Source organism: Oenanthe melanoleuca, chromosome 2 (genome assembly GCF_029582105.1).
Source record: "Oenanthe melanoleuca isolate GR-GAL-2019-014 chromosome 2, OMel1.0, whole genome shotgun sequence".
In the NCBI taxonomy this organism is placed as follows: domain Eukaryota; kingdom Metazoa; phylum Chordata; class Aves; order Passeriformes; family Muscicapidae; genus Oenanthe; species Oenanthe melanoleuca.
Genome location: NC_079335.1, coordinates 3224332 through 3247319, shown reverse-complemented (window position 1 = coordinate 3247319; position 22988 = coordinate 3224332). Strand labels below are relative to the sequence as shown.

Genomic DNA, 22988 nt, shown 5'->3' with positions numbered 1-22988 from the left:
AATATATAATTTTGTTGAATTCAATAATTCCTATGGCATATTAATTAAAACCATTTTTAAAATGCTTTATTTACTGGAGGAAAACCGCATTTATAATACATGACACATTTAAAGATGAATTTAAATGGCACTTTCAATCATGTTGTCAGGAGAAAACATTGTGGATGAAAATGGAACAAAATCACAAATATTGGCTGCATTGAAATGAATGAAGTCTAAACAAGATTTGGCATTTTTCATGAGATATCTTGCTTGGGTTTTTTTTTAAAGGCCGCCAAAAAATCATAATAGTATATTTTGTTTATTTGTCCTGCTCTTTCAGTGATGTTTCTCATGAATAAATATGGTGTTCTGTGCATACAGTGGGATCAAATAAGCATCTAATTGATGTGTTGTAAATGGCACATGTAATTGTGGAAGTGCTTAGCTCAGATCCAGCAGAGCAAATTCTAAAGCAGCAGTGCACAGTAGGGGAATCTGAGCTAAATTAATTTTTAAATGTACAGAAACAGTAACAGAAAAAACAACCAAACAAACAAACAGAAAAAAAGAACCAGACAAGCATCTTGACTTTCATGGTTTTAAATGAGCAGAATTGGAGATCAGGAGCATGTTAAAAACACAAACAATAGAGATGAATTAACAGCTATTTATCTTACAGCACGTTGTATAGCAAATCTAGAGGCAAAAAAATTTAATTCCCCAGATACAGGGGACATAATTAAAACCTGTAACACAAAGTAAAACATGTCTATGATGAAAGGGTCAAAAATAGGCAAAATTATTCACAACTATACCAACACACATCATAAAACTTAGCTTTTCTTTCATACAATTAGTGCTTGTTGGTTGTAGCAGGTTTAATATGATCAGTCATCAGTAATGCAGACACAGACATGGGGCCTGAATGTTCAATGCCTTGAGAATCCATTTCCACTTCCCAGGGTGACCACAGGCTCTGTAAAACCAAGAACAGCTGGTGAGAACTCTCAGGATTTTTAGAGGATTTCTGGTGCAGAGTTGTCACTGATGGAAGGGTGGCTCTCCCAGAAGGCTCAGTCAACAATGAAACAGGTTCAGCTCAGGAAAGTCCATTTTCACTGATTCCAGCCTAATTGTGGAAGTGGAAGGGATGAGAAGACTGGAACAGGTTACCCACAAATATTGTGGATTCCTCCTCCCTGGAATCTTCTAACCTCTCCCAGGTTGGAAGAGGTTTTGAATAACCTGGTCTAGGAAAAGATTCCCTTCCTATGGCAGAGAGGTTGGAATGAGACAATCTTTAATGTCCCTTTCCACCCAAACTTTTCCATGGTTCTGTGCTTCTATGACTGAGAATACAGAAAACACAAATTCATCAAGAAAATGCAGCCTATAACCTGCTGTAGCAAGGAAAAGAGTAAATTTTGTGTTCTCTTCAATGCCAGCAGTTCCCATACCTGGAGAAAAGAGCATTTTAAAATATATTTTTCTGCAAAATGGACAAATAATTGAAGAGAGAGTATGACACTGGTGCACTTTGCAGGACAGAATATAGCTAAGAAATTGTATTGTTTCCCATTTTTCAATGCAATGAAAAAATTAAAACCTTAGGCACTTCCTCTGACTAGGAACAGCTCACTACAACTTGTAGATGTCTAATTAGAGATTAAATCCTTGTAGATCTAAACCATAAAATGTTTACACTATTCATCTAGACAGTTAATGGGAAAAAATGACAATTTTTATTTAAAGGCTGTTTTTCTCCAATTACTGTAAAATAAACATCTTAAGAAAGACAGCAGCAGCAGGATGGCACCTCCAAGACCAGCACTTTGCACTTCTGAGGTTACACAGGTTGTACTTTTGCACTCACCACCTATGAAACCACCCTGTGTGTTTGTAGGAACCATCACTATGAAATACATCAGCAGGTTTTGTAGTGTTTGTGTTTATTCTGCCTCTGTTTCCTCAGTGACTATGTTTGTGTACACATGCAGTGTAAGAAAATCTAGTTAAACTTGTTATCCAGGGTGAGGAAAGGAATGAAAAACTGATTTGTCATTGTTATTACTGAAGACATAACTGATAACAACTTCTTTTCTTTTTTCTAATTCTTTTTAATACAGGTGAAAGCCTTAGAAACACTGTTTTAATTATGCTTTACTGCAAACAAACAAGGTGTTAAAATAGACCATGATCAGACACAAAGCAGTCAAATACAGACACAAACATATTTTCATTTATGCTAATTTTTAAACTGCTCATAATAAGATTGTTCAGATAATATTTTGAAACCAGATGTCCATTATGTGCTGTGCTGCAGATACAAGGCAGAGATGAGGATTCTTGTATTGTATTCACATAAACACCCCAAAGAGGCAATAGAAACTCTCTAATGGGCAGGGTACCCTTCTGGAGATGACATTCATCCCAGCTAATTTAAGGTGTGAGCACCTCCATCTGAGAATAATGACTCCCAGGCTCCAGGCTTCTATTACAGTAATTACAGATCTAATCAATACAGCCAAAGATTTTTAGGGTGGGGATCATTTGAATAAAGTAATCAGCTGCACATTGGCCTAAATTTCACTGGCTGGTATTGACTCACATTAACTGCAAAGGGATCTTCAGGGTGACTTTCCCAGATGCAGAAAGGTTCACTGTTGACCTCTAAATTTCAGCAGCCAAAGTCCTTTCAATGTCTTAAGAGGAGTTACTCAAGTAACTCACAAAAGTGAAAAAGCTCTGGAAAGGGGATGGACACCACTAACCATTTAACTTTTCCTTCCACTTGGGAACTATTCTCACTTTTCTGTTCATTTAGTATTTCACAGCTCTCTTAAAGAGGAAAGGCTCTAAGCTGAACCCTGAAAGTCTCTTCCAACCCAAACCATTTTATGGCATTACAGAATCCCATCATATTTCTGCAGGTGTTGAAACCCTAGAAACTGGGAATTTTAGACTTTCTGTGCTGACAGGCACTGACCCCCCAGGAAAACATTGCTTTTGACCTGAGGATTGGAGAAGGCTTCCAAAATTGAAGGATAGAACTGAGATCACAAGTCTGTAGTTTGAATAGAAGTGTGTAATATCACATGGTGAAAATCTTAGAATTTAAGGTTTTAGAATATAATAATATGTAAAAGACAAGATAGTTTTAGGGCAGAAGTTTCTTCTTCACCTTCTTCTCCTTGGGTCTGGGCAGTATTTTGTAATTAGCTAGAAGATTCTGCATTGTGGGTCACAAGTGATAAGTCATTGAGTTAAAAGTGAAAATAATTTAGGTGTTCATTCTTGATTGGACAGTTAAACCTTAAAAAGCCTTGTAGAAAGAAAGATATGTTGCCATTTTTAGTTTGTTAACTAGAAGTGCTGTAGAACTCACTGTAACATAGATAAGAATTAATAAACATCTAAGTCCAAACATGAAATACAATCTCTCAAACAATCCCAACTCCGACAGAAAAAAAAAAAAAAAAAAAAAAAGCAACACCAGGCAACAACATTTCCCAACTGTTCAAGTTTCAGAATCACAGAATGGTGATTCTGGAGATGAAGCAGGGTGATCAGGGCTGTGTCCAGTTAGATTTTTAATAGCTCCAAAACTGGAGGCTCCACAACTCTCAGCAACCCATTTCCCCATTTGGTCAATCTTATACTAAAAAAAAAAAAAAAAAAAAAAAAAAAAAAAAAAAAAAAAAGTCACAATTTTCAGATTGTGATCATTGCCTTTTGACCTGTCAAGAGCCTGTTTTTACCTCCTTTATCCCCCTGTCTCAGGTGTTTGCAGATGGGAAAGGTCCTCCAGAGCCCTCCCTTCCCCAGGCTGCAGTCCCAGCTCTCTCAGCCTCTCCTCATATGTCAGAAAGCTCCTGTGCAGGCACACACGTGCCCCTGTCCAGGAGAAAACACAGTCAGAAACTCTGCAGCTTGGCCAGAATTCATCCAAGGGATGAGGAGCACCCAAGGGTTGTTCATGAAACCAAACCCTGTGACCAGCACAAGCCATTGCTCTGGGCAGGCTCTGCAGCTACTGGAAATTCTGAATTTTGATTTGCAGGCAGGGAAAATATTTAACATTTCCAAAGCTATTTGAATGAGAAATAGGTAATCTACAGGCTGGGAGTGCAACAAGAGAGATTCTCCAGACACAAACTGGCTAAAAGATATTCTGGGCTGAAAACCCAACAGACTTCATATACATTTCAAGTTTGCTTGAGGATAAAAATGAATTAGTTACTGAGAGAGAGTTTGAGTTCTGTCATACTCTCAGGTTTTGATTAAAGATTTTTTTTTTTTTTACTTATTGGGTAGTAATAATCATACTGAGTTTAGCAGTACTTGTATATTTGTACTATTTGTATTTGTGTGTATTTGTACTTGTAACTGTGTATTTGTATTTGTGAGTACTATTTGTATAGATTATACAGACTTGTCTTAAATGCTATAAAATAGAGAACTGAATTACAATCTTTAGAAAGAAAGAAATTAAAATTATGCTGGAATATATCCTAGGTATTTTTTAATGCCTGGAGAACTTTACTGGTATAAATATGTCTGACTTGAGGCTTTGTCTGTCTTTCTGTGAGTAATTTATATTATTTTCATAATCATTAAAAGGAAACAGATATATTTATCTTGATTTTTTTTTTCCTTCATGCATAAAGGGAGAAGGCCAAAAAAAAAGGACCCTGCTGCTATCAGGGTGCTAAAATTATGGTTTTGTGCAAGCTGGCAGATCTCTTTACTGAGAACTGTAAAAACAGACTGTAAAGAGCTGCTCCAGAGTGTGGTGCAACAGGAACCTGAGGTAAGGATCCATCCTCCATCTCCTTCAGAGAAGCATCTTTCCCCTCTTTGAGGTTTCCAGTGTAGACTCTGTTCATTTACTTAGTCTGGGCTGTTCTGGCTGTGAGTTGGTCTCAGGGGAAGATAAATTACCCAGAGTAATAAACTAATTTGTCCTTACTGCTGTTGTTTCAAACCAAGTGAGATCTCTGTCTGGGCAAATATGAGGATGTGTATCACACTGTGTAAATAAGTGATGATACAACCTTTGACATTTGCTAATTTATATGGGATTAAGACTTTCTCATAGATACAAACCTCAATGAACTTCTCTGTTGGAGAAGGCTCATCCAGATAGATCACAGTCCATGATTAATAGTAGATGACCATTACATATGCAGAGATTTGGGACAGCTGAACACTTCTTTAAAAGTGTGAAACAATGACAATTAGAAGCTGACTGAGGTCTACAAAATTTCCAAGTGGAATTCTGCACCAATGAAAGGGGAGAGATATCCAAAGGCCATTAAAGTCCATGCAAACACTCTCACTGCCTTTATCCAGCCCTTTCTCTTTTTTCCCAGCCTTTACCCAGCTTTTTTCCTTCAGGCCCACAGGAAGGATTTTGCAGCTGCTCTGCAAAGTCATGGAATGAACAGATGGATTTTGGAGGTGAGCACTGAAAACATGGGCATGAAAGCAACTCTTCAGAGTTATTTAAAGGCTCCTTCCCCACATGTCAAACTCAGGCAGGGAGGGAGCCTGTGCCAGTGCTGGACCCTCAGGTTTCCTGAGCTGCAGCTCACAGAAAGGAAATGTTGATTTTATCATTTGATTTTATCATTTTTTGTTTAATTCAGTTTTGTTTTCTCTTATTTTGATTTTTTTCAATGTTCTGGTGAACCTGTTTCCAAGGCACTACTGTCTTTTGGTATTTTCAAACTGAAACCTTCCCTTATGCAAATTTACAGCAATTAAATCCATGTCACAACATACTTTATTTATCTGCTTTCCTCTGAAACTGTTGCATACTTTATAGTTTCAAATGTACATTGCAAAGCAGCTTCCAAATAGCACAGAGCTGAAATCCTGCAACATCATCTTATTCATGATGTGAATGCAGAACCTAAATTAATCTGTGAGGCTGATAGTGGAGACAGGATCTTGTAACATGGGGATCTAAATTTTCTATTTCTGAAACCCCTAAGAGAGTATTAAAGGGAAAGCAGCAAATCTCTGGTTGTTTACATTTTTCTGGCTCTAGTTCCTTGTAGCTGCTAATATTCTGATTTTAATTTCCTGACAATATGGTAAATACACTTTGCTTCTGTGTTCAGGATTCAGCAGATCACCAGCTTTGGACATCAACATCAAATTTATACTAACTCAGACAACCTTTCTCAGCAGTTGGGTTGCAATTCATGGCTTAACTCATTTGAAATTAATCTCTTCCATCTGTGGTGGCAGGGAATGGCCTCTGAAAACCCCTTCTGATTTCAACATGGCCTGATATAATGGCTTTATTATATATATAAACTTTAATGATGTATTTTCAGGATAGAAAAGGAAAAAAAAAAAAAAAAAAAAAAAGACAAGGAAAGGAATAAAAAAGTCACAATACTAAGAAAAGCTGTGGTGTTTCCTGCCTCTTTGAAGCTGAAGTTAATCAGATAGCAAATTAGTCTGAGAATTACAGTACTGACACTGTAAACCTTCCAGGCCTTAGCTGGGCCTTTTTTCAAGTGTAGTACATGATGATGAGACTTTGCCTTCAGTAAAGGCTTTTGTTTCATCAGTTAAAGTTCATTTCTTTGAAGAATCCTTCCCTCTAATTTTCTAGGGAAGTAAATGATCCCCTTTTCATTACAGAATTTCTTTAGTGCACGACTGCCCACAGCAGGAAAGCTGCTGCTCTAATTCAGCCACACTGGTCATTTCTGCTTATCCTGGAGTTCTAACAGCAGCTTCTTAAAATAGGACAGACCTAATAACCCAAGAGTCTTCTGTCAGAAAAAAAAATGAGATGGAAGGGTGATGATATACCCTGTGCAATATTGCTTAATATTCACTTACTCTTTTATTTCCCCTGTGCATTCTCTAAATGGCATCAATGATTCCCAGAAGCCACCTTTGATTCAACTTCACTGAAATAATTTCTTTTTCTGTTTGGGAAGATGCCCCAGTAGAAATCCAGATCCTTTGGAAGCCTGGAGTATTTTCTGGCCCTGATATGAACTTCTTCAAATTTGGCAGCTGCAGATCATTGTTAAAACAGGAGTTTTAGATAAAGATATTAATGCAAGTGCATAGGAATCTTTCAGGCACCACCACAAAAGCATATGTGTGTTTTATGGAGAGTATGGGTTAACTTTAAAGCAAAACTAAATCAAGGAATTAGATGATCCTGGGAACAAAAGAAAACAAACCCCTGCAACAAATCCCAAGCCTACAGTCACACTTTGGGGGTCCAAGACAGGTGTTGTCTCTCCAAGTCAGTTCCTTGGGATTCACTACACTAAAAGAAATCCCAATTTTTTTCCATCTTTGTGCTTGAAGTTAGTCACATGCCCAGTAGGAATTTACCCCTGTGCATTTCTGTCTGACCCCTAAAAATTTATCTTAGCAGGGCACAGAACATGGCAAAGCTTTCAACAAACGTGCAACTGGTACTCATATAAACCTGCAAGAAAGGTCTGCAGCAGTTCAGAATTTGCACCTGGGAGGCAAAGCTGCAGAAGATGACATAATAATGGCAAGAGATATAATAGGTGATATCACATTTCAGAAGTGAATATTGCTAGCTGAACTTGGGGGATCATGAGAAAATTCATTTCACCAAGGTGGAATGCCCAGCGCCTGGGAGGTGACACGTAATGAATTAGAGTCATTTTGCCCAACCTGTTAAAAACAAATGCTGTTATAGAAGTAGCAGGACCATTTGCATAAAGATTTTTAAATTACCTGATGTTGAATATGTGAAACATGGGGTAATGACATTGCAAACTCAGCTCTGATTAAATGGCAAGTGAAGAGCGAATCTCAGCAGCATTGTCTTATCACATTAAAACAAGGGGAAAATCTATTTATGAGTGAGCTGACCTCATTTTTTCTCTCACAGCCTGCTGTGCGTGGCAGAGTTTGGTATGATTGAAAAGTCATTGCATAGTTCTTTAATATGACAATGTTTAATCCAAGAAAAAGTTCCTTTTCAACCTCCAGCAACTTTTTTTTTTTTTTTTTGAGTGATACAGTTGATAGAAGCCCTGAATGCATTTTTTGAGGTTGTGTGAGATTTGAAATTTGGGTTCTAACAAGTTCTCCCAGAAAGCTCTGACAGGAAACCCCAGGAACTACCTGAAGCACAAACTTCATGCCTGTACTATAGCAGGTTAGGAGAGAGAAAGAATCAAGCCCATTTAATAATAAGGCCCTGCTTCTTCTCATGGTCACAAGTCACAGAAGATCCTTCCTCCAAAGAAATGTGTACTCATTTTTTCTTAATATTAGTTTCCTTGTAGAAGCACTGTCATCCTGTTTAGCCTGGAGAAAAAAGAGGCTGAGAGGTGACCTTATTGTTTTCTATACTTACCTGAAAGGAAGTTCTAGTGAGGTGGGTGTCAGTCTCTTCTCTCAGGTAACAAACGGCAGGAGAAGAGGAAATTGTCTCAAGTTGTGCCAGGGAAGATTTAGAGCTGATATTAGGAGAATCTCTGTCATGGAAAGGGTTGTAAAGCAATGGAACAGGCTGCCCATGGAAGTGGAAGAGTCCTCATCCCTGGAAGTGTTTGAAAAACTGTGTGGATGTGCACCTGAGGACTTGGTTCAGAGGGGAACTTGGTGGTGGTGGGACAGTTGAACTCAACGACCTTAGAGGTCTTTTGGAACCTTAATGATTCTATGATTCCACTTCTTGTAAAAACACCCATTGTCATTGGGGATTTCCTTCACAACATCCCAATTACAAACTAAAGAAATTCATCTGGAATCATCTTTTTCTGAGGACTGAAACTCAGAAGAGTGAGGCTTGAGGCACAGAGGAGGTCTACGACTTTATTTTGCTGCCTTGACAAAAAGGTTAAAATTTCCAGCAATGTGTGATCTAAATCTAAGTGACTGAATGACCAAGAAAATACCATTTGTGGTTCTTCATCCATGGGTTCACTTTGCAATTTAAGCTGCAGTAACTTAGCTCAGCTGCAGGATGGTCTGAGTAGCCACTGCCCTTCCCTAGCAAGACAGGGCTCCCTGACTCACATTTTTTGGCATCTCCTGGAGTGGAGGGAGGAAGGAGAGAGAAAAGCAGCTTCCAGAATATGTGGAATTATTCTGGGAAGCACTCAGGATAATGTAAAAACAAGGGACATAAAACACTGGCCAGCTAAGACACTAAAAGAGATTAGATAGCAGACCTGGCAAGTCATTCATTTGCACCAGCATGGCAAATCTTGTGGGTTTTTTGGGAACAAGCAGAGTTACTGGCATTTGACTTTCATCTTGGATTAAGTATCAGGAAGAAAAATGCTGACTGATGTTAAAATGTGTCTGGTTGCAGGACAGATTCAAGGAGATGGATGTTTAAGCATCCAGTACACAGCCAAGGCTGCCAAGGATGCAAATCTCTCAGTGCCCATCCAGTGCCTCGTTATATTCCCCCATCCCTGAGAACCTGCCATGGGGAAATACCAGACTTTCACCTTGCAGCTGCTTTTAACTACAGAGCAAGCAAATCACAGCTGTAAAAGGTGACAGAAACCCTTAAATTCTCATTCACGTGTTACTGGAAATAAACCTTAAAAAAGCCCACAGAAGGCACACAAAATGGTTGGCATTAAACTATTCCAGTTAAGGGAGCAGGAACTGTATGCTGCAGTTTCCTGGTGGAAGAATAAAGTGGTTTGTGCAGAACTAGAGAAAATGAGAGCTGAAAAGGTTCCCCAACAGGAAAGAAAAACACACTTGCATAGCAGAAGTTGCTGTCTCACACACTGATGGGTGTTTTCAGAGCAGCAGCAATGCATATTTAAACATAAGAAGTACCTTCCTCAGATAATTTTTTAAAGACTACTTAACTATGAAGGAAACAAAACTGATTTTTAGTCAATGAGGACAGAGATGGAATGGATAAAACTCTTAGAACTGGAAATAGCACTGGAACTTATAAAGTTTTCATTAAGAACAGCGCTAGAAACAAATTGCTGCAAAGAGAGCTAATTAAAAAAGAACCAATAAATTCTATAGATGTAAATATAATGCATTTTTTTCATCCATCTGGACTCTAGATGCTGTTAACTCTGGGTGATTCTGGTTTTACATGCATATGCTGGTGTTATTCCTACAGATGGTGCCAGGGCTGAGCACAGGATGGAAGGAAGCTTCACATTTGCTTACACTCTAGCAGTCAGTGCTGGATTAATGCAAACCCCAATCCCAGCAGAAAAGAGATATTTTAGTAGACACCAGGGAGATTAATTCAGCTGATCCCTGCTTATAGCAGGAAAATGCACATATGTCAGGGGTTTCACTCTGATATTTGTAGACAACCTTGATAAATCTTTTGGACACCTCCTCATTTGGACCTTAGTGGGCTGTTCATAAATAAGGGCAAAAATAGCTGAGTTGACTTTCCTTTTGATCTCTTCCACCATTCTTCCAGTGTAGGTGAGTGAAATATCTTGCCTAGTGGATGTTTATTCCCTTTTCTACTGCTCCAGATGAGTCAATATGGAATATTATGGATGAAATACTTTTCATTCAACTTCAAATACTCCAGATCAACACAAATCACCCTCATTTCTCTTTAGAGAGGAGAGAGGACAGTCTGGCTCATTGTTAATGAATCTATTCAATAGCTTAAAAAAAAATTTATGCCTCAGCCTGAAAGGGAACATCAAGTGACAAGTTCAGGTTTAATTGTCTAAATTTCAGTGAAATTAATTTCATCTTTCTTTTTTTTTTTTTTTTATATTGTAATTCTAAACCAAATCTTTCTGTATTACCTTATGTTGTTCACAGGTTTTCATGGTTTGCCTTGTATATTTTTTCTATAAATAAATTTTTAGTGACCAGATAGACGAGTGCTGCAACTACTAGTATCAGAAAGAAGCCCTTATTCATAATGTGCCCTGAAATTCCTTCCCTCCTTCCTTCCTTCCTTCCTTCCTTCCTTCCTTCCTTCCTGTACACACAAAGTGTTCCCACTTCCATATGGAATCCAGATTATCTTCATTTTATTTGAGATAATAATAAGTATCAACTCTCATGTTAAATGCTACTGGGACCCATCCAATGAAAGCCTTATAAATTCTTTAGTTACTGCATGGATACAACTCCCATCTTGTTTTCCCCACAATGTTCTTCATGCACAGAAAAGCAATCCTGTCCTCCAAGATGTGTGTTCCCCTGCCATCCTCACCAAAAATGAATAAAATAAAACCCACAGATTGAAGGGAAGAATAGACAAATATTTCAAAGAAAGAACTCTGAGTTATTAAGCAAGAAACAATGTCAGAACTCTCTGAGCAGGAAATAATCAGCAGCTTGGACATTGCCTGAGGGGATGTTTTATGTACATGATTTGTTATTACTCTTCCATGGGTGTCTGTTCATGGGTGAAAGGTTGAAATATTATTTTGTGCTGGCCAGACTGGATGTCCTAGCACTCCCCAAATCAGCTGTGTCAGATTTATCAGGGTGCTGCATCCATTTAAATGCTCCCTGTTTATTGTCACTGCTGGGAAGAGCTGCACTAAAGGGATTATGTAGAGCTCCAGAAGTGTCTCCATTTTCCTTTGGAAAGGAAGAGGAGTTTGTTAGAAAGACAATCATGAGTAGTCACTGAAGAGTCAGACATTATATATTCTGCATCATGCCTCTGGTTCCATTTCTGGGAGCAGAAATGATTAAGATTTTACTTACTCCTTAGCATGTAGTGCTATAAGGGATTAAGAGAGAAAAGAGGGGAGATGAAGTACTTAAGGGCTCCAGCAGACACAGAGAAAGCTTTTGGGTATCAAAAAGCCTTTTTACAGCTCAAGTCTATTAAACAAAAGGCAAAGGAAGAAAAAAGGGATATCTGTTTAAGTATTTTTAACAGATCTTGGATCTACAGTGACTGAGGTGTTTGACATGCTTAACATAAAAGTGAAAAACTAGTGTAGACAAAATACAAGATAGGAAATTCCAGCAGTTACTGCAAACCCATTGAATAAATAGAGATTTTTGAGTTTTCTTTATGTCTCTGCAGTTGTTTGAAAAGCAGAGTAATTCTGGTGGTTGATGCACAGTCTTCTCTACCCAGCACAACCAAGGTCTCCAAGACAATGGCATCTAGCAATGAATTTTGGGACTGCCCATGGGCTTTTTCAGAGGCCTTTTACTGCACATCATATTTAACAGGGTTTAACAGAAGCCTCCACATGCACCAAGCCAATGGAGATCCTTTCCTCTCAGATACTGAACATTCCTCTTAACAAGAATGACAGCAACACTGAAAAACCAAGCAAACAATCAAACTAAAAAATCAAAGGCATAATATTTATTGTTCTGCATCTGGCAGCAGCTGGAAGAATCAGAATAAACTCAAAGCATATCTTACCAAGTGTTTCTTTAAATATCTTTTTCCCTTTCTGCACTGGATTCCTAGATTGGAATTCCTTCTTTGGAGGTGGCAGATTCCACACCCCAGCCCATCACTCGAAGTGACACCTCAAAGCACACAATTCCTCTCTGTATTTTCCCTTGATAGAGCTGTAGTGCAGCTGCATCTGGAAATAAAGAACTCCTCCTCCTCTGCAGCAGGTGGAGCCCAGAGCACACCCTTGTCTGCAGCAGCAGAGATGAAGTTGGAAAGATTCCTCCACAGCATTTGGGAGATCATTTTTCCTGTTATCCCCAACTCTGAGGATGAAGGAGAAGTGGATCATTATGAGAAGGACAGGAACACTCATTGAAACATGTCAGGCTGTGATTTAGACCAACTTCATCTTTGTTCTTTGGTGAGGAATGGTAAATATTTTAAGGGGAAACAGTGATGCTACTTAAAAAGCACTTACCTAATTAAACCTCAAGTGCAGGAATCTTTATTCTGCAGAGCTGCACTCAGTGATGCTCAGCACCTCAGGCTATACCTCAGCCATATGGCACTTTAATAGGCACTAGCAGAGGGAGCCCTTTTTATACTTTAACAGATGGGTGCAAGCTACTGGGGTTGGAGCAGGGGGCAGAATGAAAGAAAAAGGAAAGAGAATAAAGAAAAAGACAAAGTTCAAAGGATGAATTCTTATTGAACTCTTCCACTTCTGCTCAAAACAGCTTGAGGTCTTGCTTCTTTCCTAGAAGGAGCTTCTCTTGTTTCCAGCCCTTTGGACTCAGACTCACTGATCACAAACCATTTCACAGCAGATTTACTGTGTGAGGCATTGTCCTTGCAGCAGAAATACCACTGCTGATTTCAGTCTGCTGGCCCAACAAATGCCTGCATGAGTTTAGGAGCAGGATTGAAGCTTTTATAGAGTGTTTCTTCTGCTATACCTGTGCTCCTCTATATTACAGTCTCAACAAGTTTGGGCTGTATTAGAAAATTACTAGGAAACCTCAGAAGGAAAAGTCAGTGCAGAGCATTGTTGCTGAGGAAAGAGGGTAAAGAGTATCTAAGAAAAGAGTCAGAAATGAGAGGCCTATTTGAAAATAACGAATTTATTGAAACATTTAGCTTTCAGATAGCTTCTGATGTTGTGACCAAGAAGACCAATGGGATCCTGGGATGCATCAGGAAGAGCATGGCCAGCAGGTTGAGGGAGGTGATCCTGCCCCTCTGCTCAGTCCCAGTGAGGAACATCTCAGGGCTCTGCCCAGCTCTGGGCTCCTCAGGACAAGGGAGGTGTGGAGATCCTGGAGCAGGTCCAGGAAAGGGTTATGATGATGATGAAGGGACTGGAGAATCTGTCTTACAAGGAAAGGCTGAGGGAGCTGAGAAAACTGAGAGGGGACCCCATCCCTGTCAGTCTGTGTCTGCAGGGAGGGCTCAGAGCAGGACCAGGCTCTGCTCCTGTGCCCATCCAGGGGACAGGAGGAACGGGCAGGAACTGATCCCAGGAAGTTCCACCTGGACATGGGGAAGAACTTCTTTAATGTGCACTGAGCAGCTTGCCCAGAGCAGGTGTGGGGTCTCCTCACTGGAGATATCCCAGCACTGTCTGCACACAACCCTGTGCCTGTGCTCTGGGATGGCCCTGCTGGAGCAGGGAGGTGGCACCAGGTGACCCCACTGTGGTCCCTTCCAGCCTCACCCACTCTGTGGCTCCCTGTGATCTGCTAAGATTGTGGTTTTAATTGCAGCAATTTCAGTCAGCAAATCAGACTATCAGCCAAGGGGACCACAGGGCTAAAGGATTATTATTCCATTTACACTGTGGTTTAATGTTTCCCTAATCTCTTTGGATGGATGCCATTTGATAGCTTTGCTGCCTCACCCAAAATGTTGTGTGCTGCCTGTCACACCTTCCTCTCTTTCCTTGACTGTTCCTCCATAAATACCATCCTTTCATCTTTTGCATTTGTTTCCTACTTCAGAAGGTAATTTTAATTTACCCCAAAGGCCTGTGGCAGGTTTTTACCCTCTGGGGATTGATAGGGACTCTGTTCTTGGGAGCTCTGATGCAGAGTGGCTGCATCACTCAACGTGGCACTGCAGATAATTCTGTCTGTGACACTCCTGCACCAATTTGGGGCTGCATCACCCAGGGTTCAGCACCTGCAGCAGCTCAGATATCCTTCTGCAAGGGTACACAACATGAAAGTATTTAATGTGGGCTCTTGATAAAACACTCTGTGTTACCCTGTTCTATAAAAACTGCAAATCCATGAAATATATTAAATATTTATTTAATCAGTGATTTTTCTCTATTTGTTCTATCTTCCAGCATCCATTGGTGTACCATAAAAAACAATGTTCTGTGAATGTGTTCTCAGAGCATTAATTCCTTTATTGAGAAAATCTCTTGTTATTTTAATCCTCCATCTGAATTTCATATGAAGAAAATGATAATTAATGTAGAGTTTTTATTTTCATTATTATTCATCTCTCCCTGCAATAGTTCTGTATTTTTAAAGGGCAAATCTGGATGTTTCCAACAAAGCACAGATTTCATATTGGATTCTACTGAATTTTATCTACAAGAAATTATAAATGGAAATGTATTAAAATGTTTATGTGTATTTTAAATGTGTATTTTAAACTACCTGCAGATCTATGTTAGATTTGAGTACTTGTGTGAGAAAATTAGATCTACTTGTGGCTGTCACATTGGAAGTTTTGTGATGGACCTAGCAGGTCATGCCAGCCATGACACCAAATTTTATTCTTAGAACATTCTCACTTCTTATATTAAATTTTCCTTTTATTTAGCACACTGGAGACTTTTGACTGGAACTACCTGATTTACATATTTAGGGGTTTTTTAGGGTTTTTTTCCTATGTGGCCAGGCCTTTTTTTGTCAGGTTTTACCCAATAATTGAGAAGTAATTGTCATGGATCAGTTGTCCACAGGGGTAGGATATTCTAAGTTCAGCATGGGATTCATGCAATCAATAACAGAGTTTCAGCAATGCATCTGATTTTTTTGTGTTTTGGAAATGTGGTGGGTTTTTTTTTGTTGGTTTTTTTGTTTTGATTTTTGTTTTTGTTTTTTTTTTTTTTTTTGGGAGGGAGATTTTTTTAATGTATCTTTTCCATCTACTCCGAAACTGTCCAAACTGAAAGGAAGAAGCTCTTCCAACTTGAAAGTGAGAAAACAGCCATGATGAACCCTCTCTTAGGAAACTGGGAAGTGCTGCACCATCTTTGGGTCTGGTTCTCACATTAGGAACGTTTTGTGCTTAATGTAATTCAGTTTATGGCCCCAGTGCACTGCAAGAATGGTGTAAATTGGTGTTAAAGTTAATGAGAATTAGGCCTAGGGAGTCTAATGTTTGCTTTCTACAGTGTTTGCAATTATTTCTGTTGTTTTATAGCAATGTTTAAAAGTCAGCACAGAGACATTATAAATAAAAAAAGCTTGGGTCACATCCATCATCCATCCATCCATCCATCCATCCATCCATCCATCCATCCATCCATCCAAGAGGAATGCACTGCAACGTTTTGTACAGAGTCTAAGCCTTGATTTAATTACAAGTAGGATTAATTTGGCCTTTTAAATGTAGATGTGGATACAGCACTTTCTCTAAATCCTTGTCTTCCAATCATTTTAAACCATCAACAATTTATTCAGAGGTAAAAGTTTTCATGAGCTCATTTCACATTTCTTCTGTGAGCAAAAAATGATGCAAGGATAACAATGATAAATGCAAATAGTGTGTCATGAATAAGTTTCAAACTGCTGACAGAAAATATTTGCCCTTGCATGAAAGAAATGCTTTGGGAAAACAGAAACAGAGTTTTCCTTTACCTTCAAATGCAATAACCTTTTTAATGACTTGGGAGCCATCTGATTGTTTGTTATGAAACTCACTGTTTCTGCTTATGTAGGGATTTTGTTTATTATTATGGTGGTATTTGTCTTTCTCTATCCAAAATTGGTTGGTGCCCAAAGGAAAGCATTAAAAAAGAATTCACAAATTTCTGATATTTCATCACTTCAGTTATGTTTTAGCAAATATTCAGATCTCTGAGGTACTCTCAGAGCTGTGTTTTGCAGTGGTGTTATATTTCTATGAGGCTGGAGAGAAATATCACAGAAATCCAAGAAGGCAAATTCATTAAGGCTGTTCTTTTTAGGAGGAAAAATCTGTATGACTACAAAAAAGCAATTGCAATCCATGCAGATACTCTTTGCATTTTCTTATTAAAAATGATCATTTTTATACAGACCAAAATAAAATAGTTTATGTATATTTAGTGCCATACACTATTTGAAGGCAACAGGCAGGAAATAAGCCTAAATAACTGATAAGAAAAAGGGAAAAAGCCTCAAGTTGTGCCAGGGCAGATTTAGGTTGGATATTTGGAAAAATGTCTTCACTGAAAGAGTGGCTAAACACTGGGACAGGCTGCCCAGGGAGTCACCACCCCTGGAGTATTTAAAAGATGTGGCACTGGTGAAATGGTTTGCTGGTCATGATGGGATTCAGTCAGAGGTTGGATCTCATGATCTTTGAGGGTTTTTCCAACTGTAATGATTCTGTGATTCTATGATTTAATACAGGTATTCAGAATATTTCTTGGAAATTAAGTTCAGTGTCCTGAAAACCATCTAAGAAAGCAATATTCAAATGACATGGCAAAGGAGGTGTCCTATTCTTTACATATAAAGTACTCTTATTTGCTGAAATTTCATTGATATTCATGGTTGGTGTCTCTAAGGTATAGAAATCCTGTTGAAGAATCATTTTTTACATGGACTATTAATTTAGGATAACTGAAAATGGGAGAAAATATGTCTCATGGGAATTCCTGCAAACCTCATTGACAAAGATAAATGTTCCAGGCTTGAGGGTTCTTCTGGATAATTAAAAAAAATATATATAAAAGGACACATCCCAAATCCAGTAAATTAAAGATCAAATTCAAAATATCCCTTCCAAAATACTTCAAAATATAGTCTAGAAAGCCATACAAAGACTTTATATAATCCTTTAACATAAACCAGAGGTACAAGTTTTGGACACTCAAGGAATTCTGATTCACTACTCACAGAGCTTGAAATCAAAACACACAAAAATAATTTTAATTTGGGCTAATTTTTTTTCTGAGTAGTCTTTATGGAGGATATCTTAATAAAGGATTTGAAGAGGAGTGGGGAAATAGAATTCCTTCTCTTTCCCTATCTAGGGATGGAGAAGGCAGAAATGCCAAGGTGCACTTACTGCCTTGAAAAACAAAGGCTGACAATTAACATTTCTATTTAGGAGCTGGTGTGATTGTCTCCCCTCCAGTATGCACTAATTAGCTCTGGAAATGCAAAACATGTTTGTGCAACTTTCTGGATTCTCATTTTCTAAACTTCACAATCAGGAGGACAGAATTTCCTATTAATGCAAATCTTTTTGCTTAATGCTTTTCTCTTTTGATTTTTGTTTGTTTGCTTGCTTGTTTTGTTCTAAAGGACTGCCAGTGGAAGAACTACACTTTGTAGAATCTGTTTCTCAAGTGAATAGAGGGATTTCCAAACTGCAAAATCACACTTCTTATGGCAAAAGAAGAGAGAAAAAAAGACAGTTTGCTTAAGCAAATTATGCTTTGAAAAATTCAGAACCACATGAGTTACCCTCAATATCAGCAGAACATCACATTTCAACCTAACCATAAAAGATTATAGAAAAAAAAGAAAAAAAAAAGCTAATTATTCCATCAACAGCACATCCATCTCCTCCTGCAACATGCCCTTTCCCTTCTCCTGTTTGCATTTAAAAGTTTTCTACTGCATTGCCTTCACATCATAATTGGGGAAGAGAGCTCAGAAGAGATGGCTTGGAAGGCAAACATCTGTCACAGGTCCTGGTGTCACATGTGAGGAGTGGCTTTGTGGACTCACAGTTCTTTTCAAGGTGCAAGTCCTGTTTCTGCTAATTTCTCTTGTTTTCTCACACTGTGCCATGAAGCCTTGAACCTCAGCAATTTTTAGCCCATGAACTCTAAATATGAACTATGCTCACAGAATAATAGAATTAGAATGGTTTGGGTTGGAAAGAACCTTAAAGATCCTCTCATTCCACCCCCTGCCATGGGCAGGGACACCTTCCACCATCCCAGGCTGATCCAATCCCATCCAGCCTGGCCTTGGACACTGCCAGGGATGGGAGACCACAGCTTCTCTGGGAAACCTGTGCCAGGGTCTCACCACCCTCACAGGGAAGAATTTTTTCCATTATCCAATCCAAACCTACTCAGTCTCTCATTTTGAAACCACATGTTCTACAAATTATACAAGCCATGTCTGAACATAAATGAAAACTCACTGGGAAGTTGAGCCCTCTCCAAGGAATAGAACTTCCTATATTTCTACTCTTGATTTTGGGGTGGGATGGGATGGGATGGGATGGGATGGGATGGGATGGGATGGGATGGGATGGGATGGGATGGGATGGGCAACAAAATTCAAAAGGACCTCATGGAACCTGAAGTGACAAACTGGAAAATCCAGCTCTCACTTAAGTGCTATACAATAGGGAGCACTTAGAATGATCAAAAAAGCTTTAGTGATGTTCTGCCAAGAGGTGCTGACCCCAAAATTGATTCAGGATCATGGAATATCTGGAGTTGGAAGGGATCCATACTAATACTAAACCATCTGACCAAAAGCTTTGTCCACACCTTCCCTGAACTCTGACAGACAGTGCCAGGACCACGACCCTGCTGATCCAGCAACTGACCTCACCTCAGTGAAAAACTTGGAAATGTCTTTTATCCTAATGGGTGAAGATGTTGTGTGGCTCTCTGGGGTTCCTTGAAGGCTATTAACAAATGCAAATTGTGGGGTGCTTTCCTCTTCTTTTCATAAAACATTTGGAAGCCTCAGAGAACAGACAGTCTAATTTTCTGTTTTAACAGTGGCTTGTTATATATGAAGTCATTAGGAACAATTAAGAGATAATGCTGAACATTTTAATAATGGAATTAGAAACCTGAGAAAGTACAGGAAATGTATAATCTACGTAATTTGGGTCCCAATTCACCCAGTTCTGCTGCTGCTACTGCTCTGTGTAGCTGCATCCCTGCAGACTGTGTGCTCCCTGTGACCTCTAGCTTGGCACAGTAAGCAAGACTTTTGAATCCAACTCCATTTGTGGGAATATATAAAAACTCCTTGATTTTAGTATTAAATCCAGTTGGTACTGGGCTGGAATTGGTTTGTGTTCAGAGAAGAAATTCCCATTTATTCAAAATCACAAAAAAAAAAAAAAAAAAAAAAAAAAAAAATCAAGAGAAAGGAGATGAAAAAAAACATTATTTACAGCTTGGAATGAAATTTTTTGGGATAACTCATTCAAATTCCCTTTTGACTATTGAGCCAATAATCTTTTAAAGATGGGGAAAATGTGTCACAAAATTAGTATCTTTTTTATTCCTGTTCTGGTAGCTGCAGGTACTGTGATCAGCCTTAGTGGAGCATAGGACAGGGATCTCTGGGTTGTTTTAGATCTTTCAGGAGATCTAAAGCTCAGCTTTTGATTTCAGCTCTGAAAAAGAAAAGGAGTTTGGTTTCCTGTGTCTGCAGCATCACTCAGTCCTTCTGGCACCAAACCCCAACCAGCTGCAAAGTTCATTAAAAAACAATATCCTATCATAAATGGTTACATCAACACCCAAGCTGAAGCCAGCCAGCAATGGGACTTTTTTATTTTTAACTTTTTCTTTTTCTTTTTTTTTTTTTTAAGAACAGCAAAACAACAACAGCACCAAAAGACAGAAATTTAGTCAGATGAATATTTCATCAGCCAGTTAACTTCTCCACTTTGAACACAAATTGATGCTTCAGCAGGACTACAAGGCAGGCAGCCACCTACAGAACTTCCCCAGGCAGAAATCATATGTACTTTTTGAAGTTAAACAGAAATAAGACATTGACAATTTTTTCCGTTTTGTTCCCCTAATTGCCAGACAAAGTGCAATTTTCTGTTCTGTTCTATCAACCAGATGCCCTTGTCATCCCCCATCGTGCTACAGTAATGGAACTTGACGTCCTCTTTGTTGTTCCTTGCTGCATTTGTGTGACTCACTGCTCAAAATAAAAATGTACTAAGAATACCAAAGGTTCTTGTCATAGAATAGTTATGAAATTCCTTTCATCTAATTGCTTTCAGTTTGGTTTTTTTTGGTTTTTTTTTCCAGTGTTGGGGCTTTTGAAGTTGTCTTGATCTGCTGTGAGCACTCAGCCATGGGGTTATGTACCAGACAACACATCAGTTTTTACAGAAATTCTGCTAAACCTAGTTTTGGCACCTAAAGAACCAAGTGCAGACCTGAGCAAAGTTCCCAAATATATGAAAGCTTCAAGATTGCTTTTGAATATTTACTCAGTTGAAAAGCTGTCCAGAAATGACAAGTGGCCACAAATTACCCCAGAGCACTATAAATCAGCTCAAGTTGTGGTGCTCACCACCCAAGGCATTGGAGCATCACAAAAGGTTAAAAAGAAAGGAAGGAATTGTGTCATTGAAGCCAGGACACAAAGGTGAGTGTAAATAGGAGAAATTCCTTTCATTTGCAAAGAATAAAGAAAACAAATCAGCCATTCCATGACTGCTTTACAGCTCCATGTCAGTAAAAAACTGAAACCAACTTTTATTTGTGAGGCCAGTCCAAGACTGAGAGAGAAATTTCACTTGGAAAGATAATGACACACTAAAAATGGGATGGGATGGGATGGGATGGGATGGGATGGGATGGAATGGAATGGAATGGAATGGAATGGAATGGAATGGAATGGAATGGAATAGAATAGAATAGAATAGAATAGAATAGAATAGAATAGAATAGAATAGAATAGAATAGAATAGAATAGAATAGAATAGAATAGAATAGTTCAATAAGAATGAGCCTACAATGACCATCCAGCCCAAGGGATTTCTTTTTAAGTTCAGATCAGTTTTCTTCTTTACAAAAAAGTGGATGCACAAATGTCAAAGAAAGGACAACAAGTACTGAAACAGAACTGAGGGACTGACTCATGGGAAGAAACATTAAAATTTAATGCATTTAATTTTCCTTAGTAAATTTGGAATATGGTGAGAATTTGCAACAATAGCAAATGTAAAATTAGAGGTGGCAGGTCGAACATTTAGAGCCCAAACTAGAATGAGGTGAAGATATGGTGAGGATGGAATGACTGGTAAGAGGAAAAAATTCTCCCAAACAAGAGGAAAAGATTGGAGGTTTATTATGCAAATGCAATGACATGGTAATGTAGTTAAAAGCATGTAAAAAAAATAATATTTTACCAAAGTCAGTTTATTATTCAGAATAGGTCCAAAATTATATGGAATTATGAAGTAGGAATAAATTGAAAAGCTGTGCTCCAAACGACTGACAAATCCCACACATAAACTCACATCTGGACTGTGAAACCCATTGCCCTCTGATGCATTTCAGGTTTTAGTAGAGCAGTTCCTAGAGGTGTGGATAATAATGCTATCAAACTTCATCTCAAAATATAAAAAAAAAAAAAAAAAACATTGAGAGCATGTGACACTTTCACTGTTAGTAGTTTTAAACCCCAACTTTGGGAAGTAATCTGCATTTTATTGTGAATATCTGCACCTGAGCTCAGGGATGCTCCTCTCCTGTGATTCCAGCCTAACTCAAGCCAAGGAGGTTATGGGCTGGAGAGCAAGAATAGAAGTAAATCAATAACGTTCTAGGAAGAGGGGAGAGGTGAAAGTCCTGAAGTGAGATACATTTATAACAAAACCAGACCAATTACTTCACCACAGCACCTCAGCCAGACAGGAGCCTCTCTCCACAGCATCCCAACTGCACAATGGCCTTAGAGATCATTTTCCACTTTCAGGTCTTGTGAAGTTTCTATATATTCTTATTTTAAAGGATTTTTTTTTCCTGCATTCACCCGTATACCTTGCTCTCACAAGATTTGATGCAGACCTGAGAGAGTCAGAAATTCCATAAAATTGTTCTCAAACCAAAATGGGAGTCACAGCAAAAATTAAAAAAAAAAAAAAAGGATAGAAATTCAACTATTTTAATGGTGAAAGGAGCTTGAAAAGGCAAAATTCTTAAACCTAGTAACCTCTGTTTCAACAGAGGCCACAAGGATTCTGCCACACTCCTGAATGTCTCATTCCAGGGACAGTGAGTTGTTAATAAAAATTTGCTTGAGTTAAGTAATGACATACTCAAGCTTTCATCCCAGGGGAATTTTGCTGTGATTTGGGTATCAGATGGCAAACATAAAACAGAGTTTAGGACTCCTTACAGGCATTTTGAGCCACACCAAGAGCTGCATGATGAGCAGATGACAGAATTAGCTTTTCATCACACAAGTGGATAACATTAAGCTCAAAATTCTACTGCAACAGCTGTTGGAGACAGTGACCTATGTGCTTTAGTACCATTTGTTTTGCATGTATTTATCCTATAATTAGACAGCACAGTGTTCCCACCTTTTTATGCTGAAGTTGCCTACATTTATTTTAAGCTTTAATTTCCACTCCCCAAGGATTTATCTCCATTGTCACAGGGTTTATTGTGGATGTTTGATCA

General features: G+C 38.6%; 1 protein-coding gene across 8 annotated transcripts in view; it reads right to left on the bottom strand.

Moving 5' to 3' along the window:
• Positions 1 to 551: 551 nt before the first annotated feature.
• TSNARE1 (t-SNARE domain containing 1) overlaps positions 552 to 22988 on the bottom strand; it is a 448668-nt gene continuing 426231 nt past the window's right edge. For all 8 annotated transcript variants that reach the window (XM_056484958.1, XM_056484963.1, XM_056484964.1 and 5 more), the window contains one exon: positions 552 to 958. The gene's annotated coding sequence lies outside the window, so the exon portion shown is untranslated. The remainder of the gene's footprint in view (positions 959 to 22988) is intronic.